Here is a 22,536-nt window from a genome sequence, read left to right as displayed (position 1 = left end):
GTGTAGAACAATTTGTTTTCTAACACCAAATGATCAGCCAAGAAAACATATATACATATAACATTATTCAGGCAAAGCAGGTTGGATTTGTATATGAAACAGTATAAACATATCAAAGAAAAGGAGGCCATGAATTTGAAAGAGAACAAAGCAAGGATTTGGAGGGAGGAAAGAGAAGGAGGAAATGATGCAATTTTATTATAATCACAGAGAATAAAAATATTTTTAAAATTATGTGTAAATATGAATATTGTTACAATGATCAAAAGACCAAGTATATGAAGAATACAGGAATGTACATTCCTTAGAATAAAAATAGATTAATTAAAAAAATAAAATATATCTTAGAACACAGATTGTAGAAAGTATAAGAAGTATTAGAATACTGTATTTTCTACTTTCCCTAACTTAATCAGAATGGATTTGAGATTATCTACTATGATAACAATGTATAAAAAGATAAAATAAATTATGAGTTAGTGGGTTAAGGAACTGATGCTGTAGGATGTTCTTATATCTACATTAAATGATTATCAGATGGCGATTTGGGGCATGTGCCTTGTTTGTTTTATAATTTAGTAATGAATCCTTGGATTTTTCCTTAGTTACTTGATAGAGGAGCAAGAAAGAAAGTAAAACATCAAAAAGTCTCAGAATGTTTAATCTCAAAATAAGAACTCAATTTCTTCTCTGGCAGTTTTCTCAACAGATAATAATACTAGTTCCTTAGCAAAGGGTGGTAATAGACTCCATATGTCATTAGAACAGGTGAAGAGGTACACAATATAGACTGTTGAAGCAGAAAAAAGGAGAACATTTGGAATCAGTCAAAAAATACATACATACATACATACATACATACATACATACATACAAACATACATACATTCAAGTTCCTACTGATAATATGACTGAAAGAAGGATGTTTTGGATGGCCATATTAAAGAAAGATCCTATGAGTAGTAAGAAAGATCAATCTAATAAATGAGAAGCAGCTCTGAAGCCTTGCTTTTCAAATCATTTAATATGTTGAACGCATTCTGTATCTTGGAACTTAGGTAACTTCACTATAACTACAACCATGGATAAAATGCTGTACATTGAAATATGTCACTACAGAAATATAAGCACATGGAGAAAGATAAGACGGGAGATTCAGATGACTATGGGAGCACTGAGCAAACAGAAACTAATGTATGGCCAGGTGTTGGTGGCGCACACCTGTAATCCCAGCACTTGGGAGGCAGAGGCAGGTGGATCTCTGTGAGTTCGAGGCCAGCCTGGTCTACAGAGATAGTCCAGGACAGGCTCCAAAGCTATAGAGAAACCCTGTCTTGAAGAAAACCAAAAAAAAAAAACAAAAAACAAACAAACAAACAAAAAAAGAAATTAATGTATGCCTAAGCATAATAAAGGACTAGCAGTAAAATTTAAATTTTAATCATTGCCTGTGATTTATTATTTTACTTAATTTTAACATAATTACACAGATATTAAAACTCTTCTTTTTTACTGCCCCATGTGAGAAAAAAAAATAGAGTTTAAACTCTGATGAAATTCAAATTCTGTTTTCAAAGTATTAAAGTGATGTTAATCACTGAAGCAACCCATGGTTTAAATAATGAAAATTTAGAAATGATAAAATACAGTATGTTTTACAGAATTGGTAATGGGAAAAAAAGAACATGATTGATGGGGGAATGTCTTTCTATATGCTGCGAATATATGTTGATCTGATTGGCTGATAAATAAAGCTTTTGGCCTATGGCAAGGCAGCTTACAGGCAGGTAAGAAACTCAGAGACAGGAAGAAGTTGGGGAGAGATGTCAGGGAGCCACCCATGGAGCAACATGTAATGGGACACAGGTAAAGTCATAGAACATATGGTGATACATAGATTAATAGTCATGGGATAATTTAAGATATAAGAGCTAGCTAGCAGAAGGCTTGAGCCATGACCATGCCATTTTAATTTATATAAGCTTCTATATGTTTATTTGGGGGATGTGAGTGGGAGAGATTTGTTCAGACCACCAGCAGGGCAGGACACAAGAACTCTTCCAGCTACAAATGGCACTCAATGACTCGAGTTTTCACTTGAAACCTGAGAATACTTAATAAGTAATTCTAAATAGAGCCAAAAACAGATTCCTGCTTCATGTCTCATGTGATGTGTTCAGCAAGATGCCAAGGCTTGAGTGCAACATGGCAGATTCCCACCGCAGTACACAGAGGCATCTCTAAGCTGCATAGTATACTGTGTGATGGATTTAGCTTTTGCTAGTACAAAAAATAAATAAAACAAAAAGAAAGAAAGAAAATGTTTTTGGACTACATGCTACTTTAATTGAGGCATAGACCCACTGCTTCCAAGAGTTGATGATATACGTGGCCTAGAGCTGGAGGTGAACTGCCTCCACCATGTTGGGAAGCTGACTTGGGTGGAGCCAGAAGCCAAGGCTTGTGCTTCAGTACTAGCCACTGCAGTTTAAAGCAATAAATTCACAATAAGGCAGATTCAGATAAAATAAGACCTTAAATTATTTACAAGGTGTCTTAAAATGTATATAGGTTTGGAAGTGAGAAGAAAATGAATATAGACAGTTTTTAAAAATAAAGTCTTCCCTCCAGCCCCTCTCCTCCATTTCATCTCCTCCAGGGCCAAGACTCCCCTGTGGATTCAATTGAAGGTGGGGGTGGGAATGGGAGGGGGGAGGACAGGGGAACCCATGGCTGATGTGTAAAATTAAAACACAAATATAATAAATTTAAAAAGGAGGAAAAAATAAAGTCTTTAAAGGGACAGTAAAAGTAATTAAAAATAGGCCATGTAAAGATGGAAATCACACAGAGAGTCTAGATTGCTTTGCAAAAGAGGTTCTGCCTTTGTTTCCAACAGAAGATGAGAACCTGTGGATTACTTCCAGGTTAACATTGTTTGACCAGCCAAGATCCCCTGAAAGGTCTCCAGAGACACCATGGCCCGGATCAGCCAACATCCAAAATCAACTTCAAGGCAACTGCCTCAGAGAATACAGCCTCCCAGACTACTTCAGTCAGGACTTGACCATAAAAATTTTCTCATGATCCCCATTAGATTGCCAGCTCCATCATTTAGCAGGAAGTAATATGAGAAGCTATGCCCAAATTCCCAGAGTGTTATTTCTGAACATTTATTTTTATGTAAAGCAGGTTGATTATAAATGTAATCTCTTTCTAAAGAAGAAAATGAGATAGTATAGATATTATAGGATGAAAGGATAGATTAATTAATTAATTAATTTTGTTACAATGTATGCATAATTTTACTCTTGTTGAAAGTATTTTTTGTACAGCTCATTTGAAATTGTAATGTGTAATTAAGAAATATAGGTTACTAGGTAATCATCTATAATAATCAAACTTGTAGTCATGTTAGTTAAGTTTTCTAAATATACGTAGTTATATTTCAGATAGATAATCTTCAAACATGTCAAATGCCTACAGAATATGGTATTTAAAATGTTTTTAAAATTTAGACTTTCTGAGGAGAAGTGGATGAGATCTACATGAGTGGACTGGGTATGGGGTGTGGCAGAGGGCAAGGAGTGGGGGATGAGAACATAGGGAAATGGGAGGGTCAAGCTGGAACAGGGACAGAGTGGGAGGGCAGGGAGGAAGATACCATGATAGATGAGGACATCATGGGAATATGAAGAGGCAGCATGCTGGGGAGGCTCTCAGGAGTCCACAAGGATGACCCCACCTTGGACTGCTAATGGTGGTCCAGAGGGTGCCTGGACTGGTCTAGTGGATAACCTAGCAGATGCAGAGATCCATGGCCAGGCATCAGGCTGAGCTTTGGGAATATAATCAATGAGAGAGAGGAGGGATTCTTCAGTTGGGGAATGTGGAGATCATGATGGGAAGAAGAGCAGAGATGACTGGCCACACTAGTGGAAGCCCATGAACTGCAGTCTAGTGGCTGTGAAGCCCCCATGGGTCTGGACTAGGCCCTCTGGATATGGAAGACTATTGTTTGGCTTGAAATGTTTGAGGGTCACCCAGGCAGGGGGATCAGGATCCATCCCTGGTGCATGGGCAGGCTTTTGGGAATCCTGTGCCTGTGGTGTCATGCCTTGTGCATCCTTGGTGCAATGGGAAAGGGCTTGGACCTGCCTAGGCTCAGTGTGTTGGGCTCTGCTGACTCCCCATGGGAGACCTTATTTTGGGGGATGTGGGGTGGTTTGTGAGAGAGGGTGGGGAGTGGGAAGAGAGAGGAGGTGTGGTAGGTAGAGTGAGTAGAAAATTTCTTAATAAAGAAAACTGAAAAAATTAGACTTTCCAGACAGCAAGATATGTCTTCTCCTGAAGGTCCAATTTACTTCAGAGAGGAGGATTGGCATAGAAGACACACTATGTAGAGTTCATCTTCTTGGCAAAAATAGCCATTTGGGCAAGAAACTGTCATTGCCTGAACTGCTTGACAAAATGTTTTATTAACTGGACATGCAGGACCATTAGAAAGGTGACCACTGAACTTTGCAAGATGAGATGGCCCTTTAGGTTTGTGCTACACATAATAAATATACAAGTAGTGCTCCAGAAGATGTAACAATATATCATAAATCTGGGAGTGGAGAACAACAAAAATTTCCTTCTCATAGGTTTGGAGCCTGGAAAGTCTAAATATGATGTTCTAGCAGATGTCATGTCTTGTGAGTGCTTACATTTTTATGGATGAAAAATCCATTCATTTTGTTCTTATAAGCTCAAAAGTTCTAAGCTTTTAGGGGTTTGTTTTGTAAGGTAAGTAACTAGTCCTAATTATAAAAGGTCAGGCCTCATGAACTACTTGTCCATCAAGGCCTCTACTTCTAAAATTAATATAAGTGTTATAATTTAAAAACATAAATTTGGGGTAAATGCAAATGTCAGACAGCAGTATCCTACCTTTGTACACCAAACATCATGTATTTCTCAAGTATAAATTGTCTTTCTGCCATTCCAGTAGTGTCTCAGATTTTGACTTGTCCCAGCTTCAACTCTGAAATTTTAAGTATTATCTTACTAAAAATAGATATAGATAATACTGAAGGTATGCCACCTCATGAAGCAAATTACTCCTCATTTTTAAACCTATGAAATTAAAGATATCATGTGCTCCCAAAATATAATAGTGGGAAAGAAGCAGACACTTCATTTATAAAAGGGAGCATGGGTAAAGAATGCATGAGTAGCAGTCCCGAATAAGAGCATAATCCAACAAGAGAAACTGGTATTATGCTTCCACTTTCTGGATTCACTGGGGATAAAGGAAGACTCCAGCATTCTAGACACACTAGGGAAATAGCATCGGTCCCATAGAGTTTCACTCATGCCATAGCTGAGAAAGCTTCTGGCCACTGTGTTTCCTCTGTCAGAGACTTGAGTTGTATTCTAATAGTTCCCCCAGGCTTGATTGAAATGCCAGTAGCTTTATTGGTCTAGGGTTTAAAAGGTCATCTCACTTACACAGCGCTCATAGACATTGCTTTAATGGGCTCCAAAGTGGCATTATGCTTACAAAAGTACTATGTACTCATGATATAAATGATAGTGCCAATTATTTCTGAATTAACATTTAAGATCATGGTACTATCATTTTTTTCATGTCCAGTATAACTTCTATTTGATGATAGAGTAATCTGTTTATCACATAGGCATTTTGCCACACATTTGGTCTGCTTATATGAACACATTTTCTTGTGTGTGTGATTTACAATATAAACAGGTGGAGAGATTTTCACATATTTATATTCCATTCCTGTTTGAATGACAGTTTATATTTAAATAATGTCTCTTCTCTCATACTTTACTCAGAGCAGCCAAGAGAAACCAAAGCAGACATTTGATACATAAATATTTCCTCATCCATATCCAATTTCTTTGATTATGAGCTCCACCTTCCAGAAAACATTATATCACTGTAACCTCAGCCAAATAAGAACAGTTTTTTTCTTTGACTAAATGACATGTTTCTCATTTTCATAAGAGACTGCAACAGGGTGGCTTATCACCATCAGCCTTTAATCATTCTGTTTGACTACCACTTAGATGTTCTCTAAGTCATTGGAGACTTTGTCCATAACTCTTACTTTCTTCTGAAATATCAGCAGAACAACCTTTTAAAGTGTATTCATATTAATGTAGACTTCCTACAATGAACAAGTGAAAACTCTGCTTGCTATTGCATATTACACAGTTCCAATTCCATGCTGTCTTTTCCAGTATTATTTACAATAATAACCTTCACTTCATGGTGACTGATTTGTCTTTATTTCTCTTAGATTACAGGCTCCAAAGTCAAAGAGTAAACTATAAGCATATTGTGTGCTTAATCAGAAATAGATTATATCCTATCCATTTTTGCCTTCGTTTCATAAGAAAAAAGTGATGGGCTAGCATTGAAAGTTTTTTTTTTGTTTGTTTGTTTTCTAAAAGCCTGGGTCTTATTTAGAGGTCTATACCTTTATGAGCTAATCAACTTGCAATGACCCAAAGTTTTCAAATTCACTTCTTATGATTAGAAATATAGCATAAAACTTTGACGTTACATAAATATTCAGACTATAACACATATATTGAAAAAAACTTTAGAACAGCACCTGCCACCTATTAAAATTCAAAGGACAAAGCCTATATATACAATTTAAGATACAGAAAATAATAATGGGTAAAAAAGATGGGATAAATATCAGAAACATACTTGTGTGGTAATATTTTATTTGTACTCTAATAAATAAAATTTATCTGGGATCAGAAGGCAGAGCCAGCCACTAGATGAGCTATAGAGGCCAGAAAGTAGCGACACATACCATTAATTCCATCACTCAAGAGGCAGTGATCTGCCTGGATTTCTATGAGTTCAAGGCCACACTGTGAGTAGAGGCAGTTATGGTGGCACACACCTTTAATCCCAGCAATAGTGATTTCATGTCTTTGCTTGGGAAGGACACACAACTTTAATCCCAAGAAGTGATGGCAGGAAGCAGAAAAGTATACAAGGTGTGAGGACCAGGAACTAGAGGCTTTTAGCAGAAGTTCAACTGAGACCCTCAGGGGTGAGGACTCAGAGGCTTTCAGTCTGAGGATTCATGGAAACAGAATCTGCCGAGAAGTTGTCAAGGTGAGGTTGGCTGTGACTTGTTCTGCTTCTCAGATCTTTCAGCTTTTACCCTAGTATCTGGCTCCAGGTTTTTTATTAATAAGACCATTTAGCAATTCATCTTAGTGAATCTCTGATATCAGCAGCAGTTGAAAAATGAAAATCAGTAGTATAACTGCTAAAATCTTTCAACAAAATGTCTTGAAATTGAGTTAAAAAATAGAAAGCATAAAGCTGGAAAATGGAAAAGTAGATGAGACAAGAGAACTGTGGGGATGATATTGACACACTTCTGAACATAGTTGATGAGATGCATTGGGACAAAAGGAAGAGCCTAGCATACTCTGTACCATGCTTCACAATGTACAGGATCATAGCTAACTTTGAGAAAGAACTGAAAGGAAAAGCTACTATATCTAATGGAAAATAGATAATGAGGTTTTTTTCAATATCTTGAGATATTCCCAATCCACCTCCCTATGTTTATGTTCAGGAAAGGGCAGGCTTCCCATCGATATCAACAAAACATGATCTATCAAGTTCCTGTAAGCAAGGAGAGTGGAAAGGAGGATGGGAGGGAGGGACAAAGGGAGAGAGAGAGAGAGAGAGAGAGAGAGAGAGAGAGAGAGAGAGAGAGAGAGAGAGAGAGAGAATGTCATATATCAAGAAAAAATATTTAGAAATAATTGTGTCCAAATGACTTTGGACTTTGAAACAAGTTTGAGGCTATTATAGACTATAGGAACTTTTGAAGTTGAGCTGAATGGATTTTTTTTTGAGTTATGATATGGTTATAAGCCTTTGGGGGGCCGGGCATGGAATGTGGTGATTTGAAAGAAAATGGCCCCCAAAGGGAGCATCACTATTAGGAGGTGTGGCCTTGAGGGAGGAAGTGTGTCACTATGGGAGCAGGCTTTGAGGTCTCCTTCACTCAAGCTTTCCTCAGTGCAATAGTTGGTTGACTTCCTGCTGCCTTCTGGTAAAGCTGTACACTCTCAGCTCTAGTTCATCTGCCTGTATGCCTCCGTGTTCCTTGTCATGATGATAATGGACTGAACCTCAAACTATAAGAAAGCTATCCCAATTAAATTTCTTTATAAGAATTGCCATGGTCATGGTGTCTCTTCACAGCAATAAAAATCCTAACCTAGACACTCCCCCTCTCTCTGATTCTCTATCTCTGTGTCTCTGTTTCTGTATCTGTATCTATATCTGTCTCTCTCCCATTCTCTCTCTCTCTCTCTCTCTCTCTCTCTCTCTCTCTCTCTCTCTCTCTCCCTCTCTCTCTCTTTGTTATGAAAACACCAAAATAGGATATTTATTCAATATGACCACATTGGAAAATGGTATAAAGAGATAAACTGAGTAATATCTCACCCCAACTCCAAAGTCCCTCTCCTAGTTCCTGGCATGAGGGAAGGGTTTTAAAAAAAACGAAAGATTACATTACCATGAAGGTCAAGATTCACTTTCTACTCTGGCCACATGCATGTTCCACAGCTGTGGGTCTAAAGTTTGTGAGTTCATTTGAGCTTGGTTCAATTGTCTCTGTAGGTTTCCCCATCATGATCTTGATGCCCCTTGCTTATAGAATCCCTCTTCTCTCTCTTTGACTAGACTCCTGGAGCTTGCCCTGGTGCTTGGATGTGGATCTCTATATCTTTTCCTTCAATTACTGGATGAAGGCTCTATGGTGACAGTTAGGGTATTCACCAATCTTATTACCAGGGTAGGCTAGTTCAGGCACTCTCATCACTATTACTAGTATCAATTCCTAGATCCTCCTTATGGATTCCTGAGAATTTCCCTAGCTCCAGGTTTCTCCCTTGCACCTTAATGTACATCAAGATATATCTTTTATTGTTCTCCCTGGTGCAAGAGCTGACTTTCTGGATCCCATTACCTATGATTGGACACTTTACTCACCTTTGATGCATTGGAGAGGGGCTTGGTACTGCTTCAACCAAATGTTTGTAGCTGTCCTGCCATGGAAGAATTTATCTTGTTGGAGGAGGGGATGAGACATGGGTTGGAGGGGGCATATGTGTGGGGGAGCAGGAGGAGAGATGAGAAGAGAATCTATGTTTGGTATGTAAAATGAATTTAAATAAATAAATAAATACACTGCCTACTACTCTCTCAGTTCCAAGTCTCTTTTACAAGTGCAATCACTCCTGCAAGATCATTGAATAAGTTTTAAATTGTTTCTGCAGAATATAGCTCTTACAAGTTAGTTTTACTTAAACATTTATGGTGTTTGTATGTGTGTATGCACAGGCATATGTGTATGTAAGCACATAAATGTTGTTGGAGAGCTTCTCTCCAGCCTCCGCCAAGCCCTATTAGTCCAACAACCCATTTATAAAATAAACACACAGACATTCATATTATTTAAACTGCTTGGCCATTAGCTCACGCCTACCATTGTCTAGCTCTTACTCTTATATTTAGCACATTTCTATTAATCTATACTTTGCCACGTGGCTTGTGGCTTACCAGTACCTGACATCTTGTCATGGCAGCGGCTGGCCATATCTCTCTGCCTTCACCTTCCACTTCCCAGAATTCTCCTCTCTCCTTGTCCTGCCTATACTTTCTGCCTGGCTACTGGCCAATCAGCATTTTTTTTTATACAGATCAATATCCACAGCACATAAATATTGATTTGATTGTATCTTTTGGATTTTCATGTAAATCAAAATGAGTGGTGACTACATAAAATACTACTTTTGAATGAGGACCATTTTGTGATATTCATTTTGTCTATTTTATAAACTTGTCTCTGAATTAAACCTCCCCAAATAAAGGCATATTTCTATAAACTCTAGTTAATGTCATGAACTTAGTGCTGCAATTTAGAAAGTATTTAGCTCACTGAAAAACTATTTTAGTATAGAAATGCTTTTTGGAAAGTTCATAGTTTTCTTAATGTTTGAAAAATGAATTATGATTTTCTAAGTTACAGCAGTTAAACTTAGAAATATGTAATTTCTAGGCTTTGACCTTCCCCAAAGTACTTCTTATAATATTCATTAATTTTTCATATTAATTAACAACTTCTTATAACACGCAAATAGTTACCCTACAATGACCTCACTCATGTTCAGCACCCCAGGAAGCAAGTTATTAGGTTTTCCAGGTGCAAATACATCAAAAATATTCAAATTACATTTTACTAGGTGTTTCCAAAGACTACTGTACTGTCATGTTTCATAACCCTGATTATTACTACTTTTCCTCAATAGCTATAAATTAAAATAGTAGAAGAGCAATGATTGAACATTAATTTTTACTTTATCATCCAACTTGGCTTTTTTGACATAATTGCTTTACATTCTTTCAAAATATGGTCTTTTCTTTTTCATGTATGATTATATATGAATAGTAGGAAAAAATATACATTTCACTGTTTAAAGAAATCATTCTACTTTATTTTTCTTCTGTCTCTATTAAATTGTATTCAGTAATTTTTTCCTATGGTCCTTTTAAAATTTTCTCTTTCATTGGTATAAAATTTCATCAAACTTTAAAATTCATACAATATTTGTTCAATACTAGTTAAATGTACAAAACATTGTGGTGTTTCTTTGAGGGCTTTCCCTCCTAAATGGAAGAAAAGTAAAGCATAATAAATTTATAGGAATTGAGCTTTGATATTTCCTAGGTCATTATTTAATTAATATAAAACTATCTAACCTATTATTTTTTGATGATATTATTTTCATATTTCCATTAAATTGTTTAGGGTGCTTAGATTCACTGATAAAATAATTTAAGAATTGACTCAAATGGACACTCTGGGACAATTTTATTATGGTTCCATAATAAAAAAAAAAACATGTGATTAAATTTCATTAACTACCCAAAGAAGGAGAATTGAGAAGAGAGAATAAAAGTCATGTCAATTAATTTCTTTTGGCACAGAGATCAGGTATATGTTTGGCATTTAGCTACATAGTGGGGAATGGAGCTCTAAGAACGTTCAAAGTGTTAGAGAAAGCATTCTAAGAAAGAGCTACAAAGCAGAAAAACAAAATGTACAGACTTACAATGCTAACAGTAACTGTGCTGGGGCAACAGGAATTTTGCAAAGAAAAGTGAATCATTCCGTTAAAGGACTAGTTATTCCTCCCATCACTTTAACTTCCCAATGCATGGTTCCTTGGTCAAGTTTTTTAACCTGACCCACTGGATTATCTTTTATGGGAGGAAACAAAGACTTATCTCTAACTAGCAGCAAAGTCCTGTCTTTGATATAACAGTTTCATGGAGGTACATTAAATAGTTGTGTTTAATGACAGTATAACTTGATCAAATCTTAATGCCTACCGTTTATATTTATATTTTTATAGTATAAGAAACAATGGTAAATTAGTCCTTGATGTATTGTGATGTCCAATTGTTGTTGCCAACTTGACTACTCTTGGAATCAGCTAAAACTCAAACTAATCATGAAATTTTCTTGATGAGATTATGTGAAATGAAAAGACTGGCTGTAAAGCTGGGCAGCTTTCTGGTAGCAGCTACAACAAAAATAACTAGAATCAATGAACAATGCACATTGGTAACTCTCAATCTCTATTCACTAATAAAAAGAAAAGTAGTAACAGAACTGATTCAAGAACAGGATCAATTCATTTGCAGATTCTAAGAAACATGCCTTAACATCTGAAGGATAAACATCAACTAAGGGTAAAGGATAGAAAAATATTTTCCAAGCAAATGGACCTAGGAAACAAGCTTGAATAGCCCCTTTATTATCTGACTTCAAACCAAAACTTTCCTATCCAAAGAGATATGGAAGGATACTAAGATATTCATCAAAGGGAAAATCTATCAAGAGGGCATTATTATTATTCTTTATTTCTTTCCTTTTTTTGTTTTTGTTTTGTTTTGTTTTGTTTTTCGAGACAAAGTGTCTCTGTGTAACAGTTCTGGCTGTCCTAGAACTCACTCTGTAGACCAGGCTTGCTTTGAACTCACAGACATCTGCCTGCCTTTGCATCCCAAGTGCTGGGATTAAAGGCGCATGGCACCACAACCCAGCAGACATTTCAATTCATAAAACAACAGTATTTGAAACAAAAGGCCACACAAGCTTGCACAATAAACAAGGAGAAATATTTAATTGCCAGGACCCATATAAATTGGATTTAAGCAAATAGGAAGCAGTGATATTTGGTCCTACAGAAGATGTCTTTGCTGAACTGCATGTAAGTTGTAAAAGTGAAAGCAATACTCAAATATTAGCAAATTTATAATTGGAAATGATCTATTAGTAGCTTTATATCTCTATTTAAATCTGTCTTCTTGAGAACAAATGTAAAGGAAAGAAGGAAACAAAAACAGATTTAATTTTAAATTATTAACAATAAATTTATTTGTCAAAGAATTTATAATATCATTATTTTTCAGTAGTAAACACAAGCATCAGAAAAATAAAGTAAAAGGTTTCTTCACATTCATCTTCAACAGTTAGGTCAAAGTTTTTCTGATATAAACTACCTAAGATTTGCAGGTGAGAAATACTTAGTGTAGTTTCTCATTCTATATGAAATCAATATTTAATTAGCAGCTTAAATTTCTTCCAGCATGCCTATACACACTTATTTCCATGCATGCTGTTAATTTTTGAATATCTTATTAGAATTTAATTTCAGCCATCATTCTCTTGTATTTCTTAGTTTTTATTGATTATAATTATTCTTGATATAGCATGATGGTTATTGATGATTTTCCATTTACTAGCAATGATTAAAGCTGGATACCGAAGTGATGACATGCTCTAAAGCTAATAGATGTTCTGGTATGCTAAAAACATGGAGAGAACCCTAGCAAATATTTCTTGATTTATATCTTATATAACAAATAATAGAACTGAGGTATTCTAGAAATGAAGGCCAAAAGCAAAATGAACATTTTATTGAAGTTAATATTAATTTCTTAAGCTTTTTGGTTAAATGGATCATATTGCATTGCTTTGTGTTTTCAAAACAAAATCATGTACAAAAGAAGAAGCTAAATAAATATAAAAAAACAATGTATGAGATTGTATTTTAGGTTTCAATAAGTAGTAGAAAGTTATGTTTTGCATAATCTTCAAAAGCATGAAAGCAACATTTATAGAGCATACCTCATGGAGATCAAATCCTTTGCATTGCAAGGCTTTTATAACAGTGTCACAACCTTGCCTTGAACATCTAAAGATTTCACTGTAATATATAAGATCCAATCCTATAGGAGAATGTGAGTAATAAAATGTAGGCCTCATAAACTCAGACTATGTACCTGAACTGCATCTTAATATGAACTCTCTACTTTCAGTTTCATTAAATCTGACATACCAAATTTTATTCTCTTTAGCCGTGTTGTTAGGATGACTGGCCACAAAATATGAATCTTATGTGGAGATTGCTTCACCTTGATACTGTTCTTTCCTTGCTTCAATTAACTTTAATACTTACCCCATTTCAATTAACTGTGTAACAGCTGTTAGTAAGGTCTTATTATTAATGCAGAACATTTTTGTAAGAAAGTAAAACACATTCTAAATGTATAGTATCATGTAGTTGTATTACTTTCACAATGTAAGTGGATTTGAGAACACAAATCAGAGGATATAATAAACAAGACTAACACCACAAAACATCATTTCTTTTCTCTCAAGTATTTATAATCATTTCTTCCTCACTTGATTGCTATCAGCACTATTAGTATAGAACTGTATTGTACATCCCAAAGTAAAGAGTTCTAATTTAGCTAGCACTGTGAGGTAATACTCTATTTATTGGCACATAATACAGCTATGAGTGGTCATGTGGTCTTATTCTATAAGATTCTAAGGTCACATTTGGAAAATATTTTCCAGCTGAGTAGAAAAATATTAGATAGATCTATCCTTGGTATCTCATTGCTGCATATTAATACAATATCTATAACTATAAAATCCATATTGAAGCAGTTAAAGGAAAACAAAGCCACAAACACACTCCTAAAATGCCTTCTACAACCATTTACTTTAGAAATGTTCTTATCTATGACAAAGGAAAACATATACTGATAATTTAAACAATGACAGTCAATAATATTATTGTGATCATAACTTACTCCAGCTTTTGTTTCACCAAAGGACAACCACAGGTCAAATATATTATAAGTATTCATTTCTCAGTCCTGAGACTTCAGGTTACTCATTATTTTGTTGATATTTTCTCAACTTTATTTGAACTCAGCAGAATACTGGGACATAAATATTTGATATATTTTCCAATTTGGGGACCCAGAGTGAATTACTATATATTACTTGACACACTTGATCCTATAGGTAGCTACTGGACTCTCATGGGAAATGTCAGTGATGAGTATTTTTTACAAATGTATGTCATCTGTCCATTGAACAAATAAATTATATCCTTAAACCAAACATTACAGAAATATATCCTCACTGCAGAGGAGAAAAGATATGTGAGCATATTTATTCCTTAATGCAACTTATAAAAATAATTTTGATTATGGATTTACTGATATGCTATTTAATCTTTATTTTATGTTTACAAAATATAACCTCATATAGTAAGTACAATTTAGAAGACTTTGTAAGATATTTCAGGAAAATCATCAATAAACATCATGTTATATCAAGAAATAATTATAATCAACAAAAAACTAAAATATAAGAGAGTGATGCCTGAAATTAAGTTCTAATGAACTATTCAAGAATTAACAGCATGCATGGAAAAAAGTGTGTATAGGCATGCTGAAAGAAATTTAAGTCGCTAATTAAATACTGAATTTATACAGAATGAGAAACTACATTAAGTATATCTAACCTACAGATCTTAGGTAGTTTATATCAGGGAAACTTTGACCTAACTGTTGATGATGAATGTGAAGAAACCTTTTATTTTACTTTACCAATACTTGTGTTTATTACTGAAAAATAATTATATTATAAATTAATTAACAAATAGATTTATTGTGAATAACTTAAAATTAAATCTGTTTCTGTTTCCTTCTCTCCTTCACATTTGTTCTCAAGAAGACATATTGAAATAGAGATATAAAGCTACTTTTAGATAATTTCCAATCATACATTTGCTAATATTTGAGTATTGCTTTCACTCTTACAACTTACATGTAATTAAGCAAAGACATCTTCTGTAGGACCAGATATCACTGCTTCCTATTTGCTTAAATCCAATTTATATGGATCCAGGGAATTAAATATTTCTCCCTGCTCCATTTTTAGCCAATAATTTCATGAATCATAAAAAGATACCATGAAGACTTTCTTGATGACTTCTTATAACTTATTAAAAAAAACAAAGAATTTATTTTAATTATTTTTCTATCACTGTGTGCAATTTACCTGAAATAGACCAATTAAAAGAGGAAAGATTTCTTTGTGTTAATGATTTAAGATGATTTTTATCTCTACCATGGCAAGAAGGCATGGCAGAGAAGTCCAAATTCACATTATGTCACTAAGCAAAGAGAAGCCATGGCTTCTTCCTGGTTTTCTTTTTTTCTCGATGTGGAGGTTCCTAACCAATATGCTAGTTTCACCCACATCCAGTGTGAGTGTTTTCTCCTCAGTTGATCCTCTGAAATGTTTTCACAGGAATGTCCACAAGTTTGTTTCAGTTACATATAGTGTCGTAAAGCTAGTCAAGTTGAAAATGGACAGTGACAATTACTGGTACATTATTATATACAAATACTATTTACAGTAATATGGGAATAATGATAATTCCATAAAAACCCATACTGATAAAAATTGATAACTGTTGGTATAATAGTGAATGTGAAATGAATAGTAGTTACCATTATTATTATGCAGCTGTTTACCAAATCCCATTACCACAGGAAAGCCTTAAGTATGTGCTAATTTCATATTAATGCTCAAGTAGTTAAAAAAATGATTACACTTGTAAGTAAATAAGAGTTTTACAGAGTATTTTTCTTTTGACTGTAGAAAAAGACTATAATAAGGAAAGAGAAAGTAAGTTTATCTAAAAAAATTATGAGGTTTTATAATATTTCATATCAGGCTTTTATTATTTTTAATTATAGATGATTTGTGAAGCAGCAAAATTGATTTCAACATCAAAGAAATACAGTACCTAAATACAGGGTCATGTAACGGTTAGGTTTTTTAAAACTTGATACAAAGTATAGTCACCTGGAAGGACAGAAGCCCAGTTAAAGAATTTTCTTTAACAGCATGGCCTGTATGAATTTCTGTGGGGAATTTTTGATATGGGAGGGCCCAGACCACTGTGGGTAAGGCCATCCCTCTGCAAGTGATCCTGGGTTTATAAAAATGTAAGGTGGGCAGCAAACTGGTAAATAGCTTTCCTCCATGGTCTCTGCTTCAGTTCCTGCTTCCTGGTTCCTACCTTGAGTTCCTCCCTTGGATTCTCTTGGTATTGGACTGTAACATCTAAGCTGAAATACACTATTCTTCCTAAATTTCTTTTAGTCATGATGTCTATCAGAGCAACAGAAAGCAAATTAGGAGTGTATGCAATCTACATACCCAAATCAAAAGAAATAATAAAATATAGATTGTGAAAAATAACATAAAAATAATGTGATAACAATCTTAACCAGTAAAAGTATTATAATAGATATGTGAAAAGTAACAATGGCTCATGAACATTTTTAATGTAGACCAAATTTATTTGAATCTGAATGTAAGGATCTAAAATATTATCATAATGTTTCATGCTGAGATATGCTAAAGTTACACAGGTACCCCATAAAGGAAATTTAAACAAAGCATGAAACCTATGACATAAAGAATTTTTCTATGAAGTCTTTTAATACTTGGAAATAGTGATAATACAGCCAGCTTTGTCTGAGAATACACTAGTGAATATTCACGTATATTTTATAATCAATAGAGCTTGTAAAATGCTCCTTTCAATAGCTATATCACATTAACTTGAGAAGGTAGCATTTAGAAAAAAGTCAATTCTACAATTAGAGCAACATTATCTCCCATAAAGTACTAAAACCCATAATGAGCAAATAAAAATTAACACACAATTGCAACATTTCTAAGAGGAAAACAATTTGCTGGTCATAAATGAACACAAAAACTCTTGGCAGCAGATGAAATTAGAACACTAATTAAAATAATTAAGAAATATTGACCAATTAAAATATTGCTTATGCTGGTCAATATTTATTTATATTGATTTGTCAGACCAGTTGAAATTATGTAGTATTTTTAATTGTACAGAGTTGAGGAACTTACCAGGAGAGAAGTCAGAGGCCATTTAGTATAAATCCTAATAAAATGAAAAGGTTACTTGAATAATATATTTGATCAAATATAAACAGATCAGGTCATATTGAAGTCCAAGTAAGTATGATGTATTTCATGACTACATTTAGTTTTCTCTTTTGTTTCCATGTGTTTTTAAGGTGTTAATTGTTAGGTTTATATACTTTAGTTTTGCATGCAGTTTGTATGAAATAAATTTAGACAACAATTTTTTGGATATGTGTGTCCAAATTTCAAATAATCAACTTTTGCGGATGTTAATAATTTACCATTTTCTTCTTCTTCTTCTTCTTCTTCTTCTTCTTCTTCTTCTTCTTCTTCTTCTTCTTCTTCTTCTTCTCCTTCTTTTTTGGTTTTTCAAGACAGGGTTTCTCTGTGTAGCTTTGGGCCTTTCCTGGAACTCACTCTGTAGCCCAGGCTGTCCTCGAAATCACAGAGATCCACCTGCCTCTGCCTCCTGAGTGCTGGGATTAAAGGTGTGCACCACCACCGCCCAGACAATTTGCGATTTTCATAATGTCAATTTTATTAATACAAATAATATTTTTAAATAAAAACTATATATGTGCATATAAACATGTATATATATTTAAAAGGAGCATTTGATAATTTTACAAAACATAAATAAATAAAAATAATTAAAATGAGAATTTAAGTTATAAGTGAAGGTAAATGAAATTCCTTAAAGTAAAATCATATTAAGCACATTAGTATTTTTATAAGTATCACATTCTAAGCAGAAATAATACATATATACCAACAATAAGTATTAGAAAAACTGACTTTTTATGATATTTCAAGATATTCATATTTTAATTTGTATTTTACCATTTTTCAGTGAGGGGGGATCTGAGGTAATTGTATAGAAACTATAAAGGGAGCTTGATGAACATGTGAAGCTGTGGGAATTCACAAGGAGCTTATTCTCTGGTACAGTAAATTGAACATAATTGGACATGAGTAATAACAATTGTATGTATTATTTACCAAAATATTAAAATGAAATGTCCATATCTCAAATCCAAAAATTGTCTCTAAGGTCCCAATAGTTTGCAATACCTTAAGGATTAAGTAAAAATGGATAGGGCTAATAAAGGAATACAGAGTTGTGAAATAACTTATGAAATATCATAAAGCTATGTAGCACGAATTGTTAGAAAGTCTTATTAATAAAAACAAACCTAGTGCCAGTTACTGGGGTGAGTGCTGGAAGATCAGAGAAACAGAACCAGCCACAGCTAACCTCACCTCACCAATTCCTCATTTGATCTCATTTCCTCAAACTAGAAGCCTCTGTGTCCCCATCGAATGTATGTCAGCTGAACTGCTGCTCAAAAGCCTAAAAGCAAAACCAGGCTCTAGTTCTTGGTCCTCATACCTTTTTATACCTTTCTGCTTCCTGCCATCACTTCCTGGGATTAAAGGTGTGTGTCACCATCCCTGGCAGTTTCCAGTGTGGTCTTGAACTCACAGAGATCTAGATGGATCTCTGCCTCCAGAAGGCTAGAATTAAAGGTATGTATCACCACTGCCTAACCTCTATGTTTTACATAGTAGCTATTCTGTTCTCTAACCCCCAGATAAGTTTATTGGGGTGCACAATATATGAACCACAAAACTAATCTGTGGAGAATTTAGTATATTACTGAATACATAAAAGGAATATAAAGAAAGTGGAGAAGATTGTTTTCCAGCTTGCATGACTACACAGAGATTTGTGTCAGTTACCACTACACAAATTACAGAAGGTATAGCAAATATGATAGCAAAAGAATTAATGAATACAGTCATTGCTTAAAAATGACATCTCAAAAAACTGAAATCTCTATGGGGCTAACAGATGTAGCTATTAATAAACGAGTGAATGGATTTGTTAGGAATGTCATCATTGCTGAAGAGATGTATTTGAAAGTTGAACATAATGTGATGTTTGAATACATAGCTGTTTGTAAGGAGATATATATATATATATATATATATATATATATATATATATATATATAATGAAAATACAGTGTGAATCATAATGGTACTTAAAGGAATATCAATATTTAATACAATACTAATCAAACAGGAGCCCTATAGAAGTAATATATGGAATGCTCCCAGATATTAGAGAAAGGAAGGAAAGGGGAATGCCCTTAAAATCAAGGGCAGAAGCAAAATTCCTAAGAAGTATTGACAGCATAAAATAATATACAAAGATAGGAGAAGAAAAGGAACAGGATGGGCTTGATAAAAATGTCATTAACAGTTTGATCTAACTCAAAAAGAAAATAATATTTATTTGATAAGTTTTAATTTAATCATCCTTTGATTCCTGAATGCACAGTCCAGTAAATATTTGAGCTTGTATAAGATTTCCTAAAATTGCAGTGGTTCTTACTGATAATTCCAACTAAATTCCTTTCCAACAACTATAATAATTACAGATATAATTATACTAAATTCTTGGTTGAAACAATTAGTGCTCATTATGCTACTGAGTCTCAGTTGAACTGTTGTTTAGTTCCTGCTTCCTCGGGCCTTATACACTTTCTCTGTTCTGCCATATTACTTCCTGGGATTAAAGGCATGTGTGCTTCCCAATAAAGGCATGAGATCTCAAGTGCTGAGATTAAAGGTGTGTGCCACCACTGCCTGACCTCTATGTCTAATCTAGTGGCTGGCTCTGTCCTCTGATCCTCAGGCAAGTTTATTAGGGTAAGCAATATATAACCAAAAACAGCAGTGTAGAAATCCCTACTTACATGACTGTCTGAGGTCATTGTCTTTGACTTGCATAACCACAAACAAAAATTTCCAGCAAAGTTAGACACATTTACAGAAACAGACACTTGCTGGTAGTAGTTAAAACATTCCTTCCTTAGCAAACAGGATCTATAGTTTGACCATATAGCTGTGTAATCACTTCTTATGGCATTTTCCTCAAGTGTTTGCCTTCCCTAGATGAGAGGAAGTGGCTTTAACAAGCTAGCAGAACTTAACACACTAAACTGTTTCAGAAGCAACAGTCAATTCCTACACAGTAATATAGTTTCTAGTCAAGGATTGCTATAAGGCTTTTGTAGTACTGAGTAGTGATTTGATTTTGTATTAACATGTGTATATTTTCTTTCTTCATATGGATTTTAAATAAAAGAACAATTAGAGCACTTTGTATTGTTTGAAAATCTACATATTATTCAGTCTTTGATGCAATAATATTATATAACTTTCAGATTTGTTAAATAATGTTTTATCGTTTTTGAAATTCAAATATAATTAGCAAAAATGATCATAAAATAAAAGAGTGAAATCGAATTGTCACCTTGGATGCTGGGCGGTGGAACACGCCTTTAATCCCAGCACTGGGGAGGCAGAGACAGGCAGATCTCTGTGAGTTCAAGGCCAGCCTGGACTACCAAGTGAATTCCAGGAAAAGGTGAAAAGCTACACAGAGAAACCCTGTCTCGAAAAAAATAAATGTCACCTCAGAATGTAGATTTTATTACTTCATCTTTTCCTTACTTCATCTACTATTTAAGCATTAGAGAAAGAATGCTGCATGAATCTGAGCAGACTAAGAAGATATGAAATTGAATTACAATAAAAAATCTGTGCTGGTTAAAATAAGAATATTGTTTATGAATTGATCAGTACTGAAAATATGTATCACTTTATTTTGCAATGCATACAATATAAGTAAAAATGATGATACAACAGAAAATGAAATCCTTAGGGAAATATCAAAAATATGTAACAGAAAAATGTTACTGTTTTATTTTCTATTTAAAAACTTAACCTGCTAGACTTCAGATGGCAAGGTTGGATTATATGAGTTCAGATCTTAATTCTATCATTTTAAAAGTGGAAGCTAACATTTTCCTTAGAAAGTTTGCCTGAAGGGTTTTCAACTACCACATACATATGACTCAAGCACCTACAAAATCAATAGATATTTCTGTAAAATTAAAAATTAAAATAAAATAAACTTTGCCTTTATATTTCTATCTTTTAAAAAAATTGACTACTACCATTGTGAGCAAAAATATTTTAAGAAATGAATTACAGCCAATATAAAATGTATGCCTTTGAGAGGTATTTCATCCTTATAAGGGGGGAAGTAATCAATACTGAACATTTCTATTGTTCAATGTTTCTAATGTTATAAGGGTTTTAAGTAAGTTTCATGGTCACTAAGTAGTTTTGAAAAGTAGGATTAGTGACTCTTTTGACTTCATGCTTTTAAATGACATGACTATTTTATTCAAGTAATTTTTGCAAAAGAAAAGGTCCTGTGCTAGTTGTCTTTGAAAGTTTTCATACTATTTAAGAAACAGATTTGCTGGAATGGATTTGGTATCACCTAAGCCTGAGAGAGAGCAAAATTGTGGAAATTGTCCTACATCTTCTGTGTGTACTGAGAACTCTGTAGCAGTGCCTACAGGAGTCTGCTGAACTAGGCTGTTCAATAATTCTACCAAATTCTAATCTGAGCAGCAGAGAGGGTTTGCACAAATTTCATGGCTCCAAATGGGTGTTGGCTTCCTTCTCCAGCCTCCCAGCCAACAGGTATCCAAACATGGCAGTGTTCTAAGCACCTCCTCTGAACAGCAGGCACCAGCCTAGGCTGGAAAAGAGAAATTCCAAAGCCACTGTATTAATTGAACTCAAGAACTTTGAAGAATTTGCAGGAAAGAATGTGCTCCTCTGCTACAGAGTGACAGAACAAACACAGGTATACACTCTGAATATTTCTAGCTTATTGCTATGATTTTAAGAGTAATTGTTAGAATATGTGATAGAAAAATATAAAATGTTGTGAAATATACACTGATTTCACTTGATTAAAGAACCAGAATTAGCTCTTAAATAACCAGTGCATGTGTAGTTTGATGCAATGGAACATAAAATTCTACATAACTTGCCACTTCCATATCAAATGCTAAAGTGTCTCAACTTATAAATTAAGTATTATAATGGACCTACCACATCTGTTGGTTGGGTAAACTAGTCCTGAAGAGATGCGCGCGCACACACACACACACACACACACACACACACACACACACACACACACACAAAACACAGAATGCAACTCAGCTGGACACCAACAATGAAAGAAAATACAGTATCA

The 22,536-nt window shown here is 34.3% G+C and overlaps 1 pseudogene; it reads right to left on the bottom strand.

The window, feature by feature from the left end:
• Positions 1-21,595: 21,595 nt before the first annotated feature.
• Positions 21,596-21,924, bottom strand: LOC118574759 (annotated as a pseudogene).
• Positions 21,925-22,536: the final 612 nt, after the last annotated feature.

Source organism: Onychomys torridus, chromosome X (genome assembly GCF_903995425.1).
Source record: "Onychomys torridus chromosome X, mOncTor1.1, whole genome shotgun sequence".
Lineage (NCBI taxonomy): Eukaryota > Metazoa > Chordata > Mammalia > Rodentia > Cricetidae > Onychomys > Onychomys torridus.
Note: the sequence above shows the minus strand (reverse complement) of the source record. Positions and strands in the feature narration are given on the sequence as shown.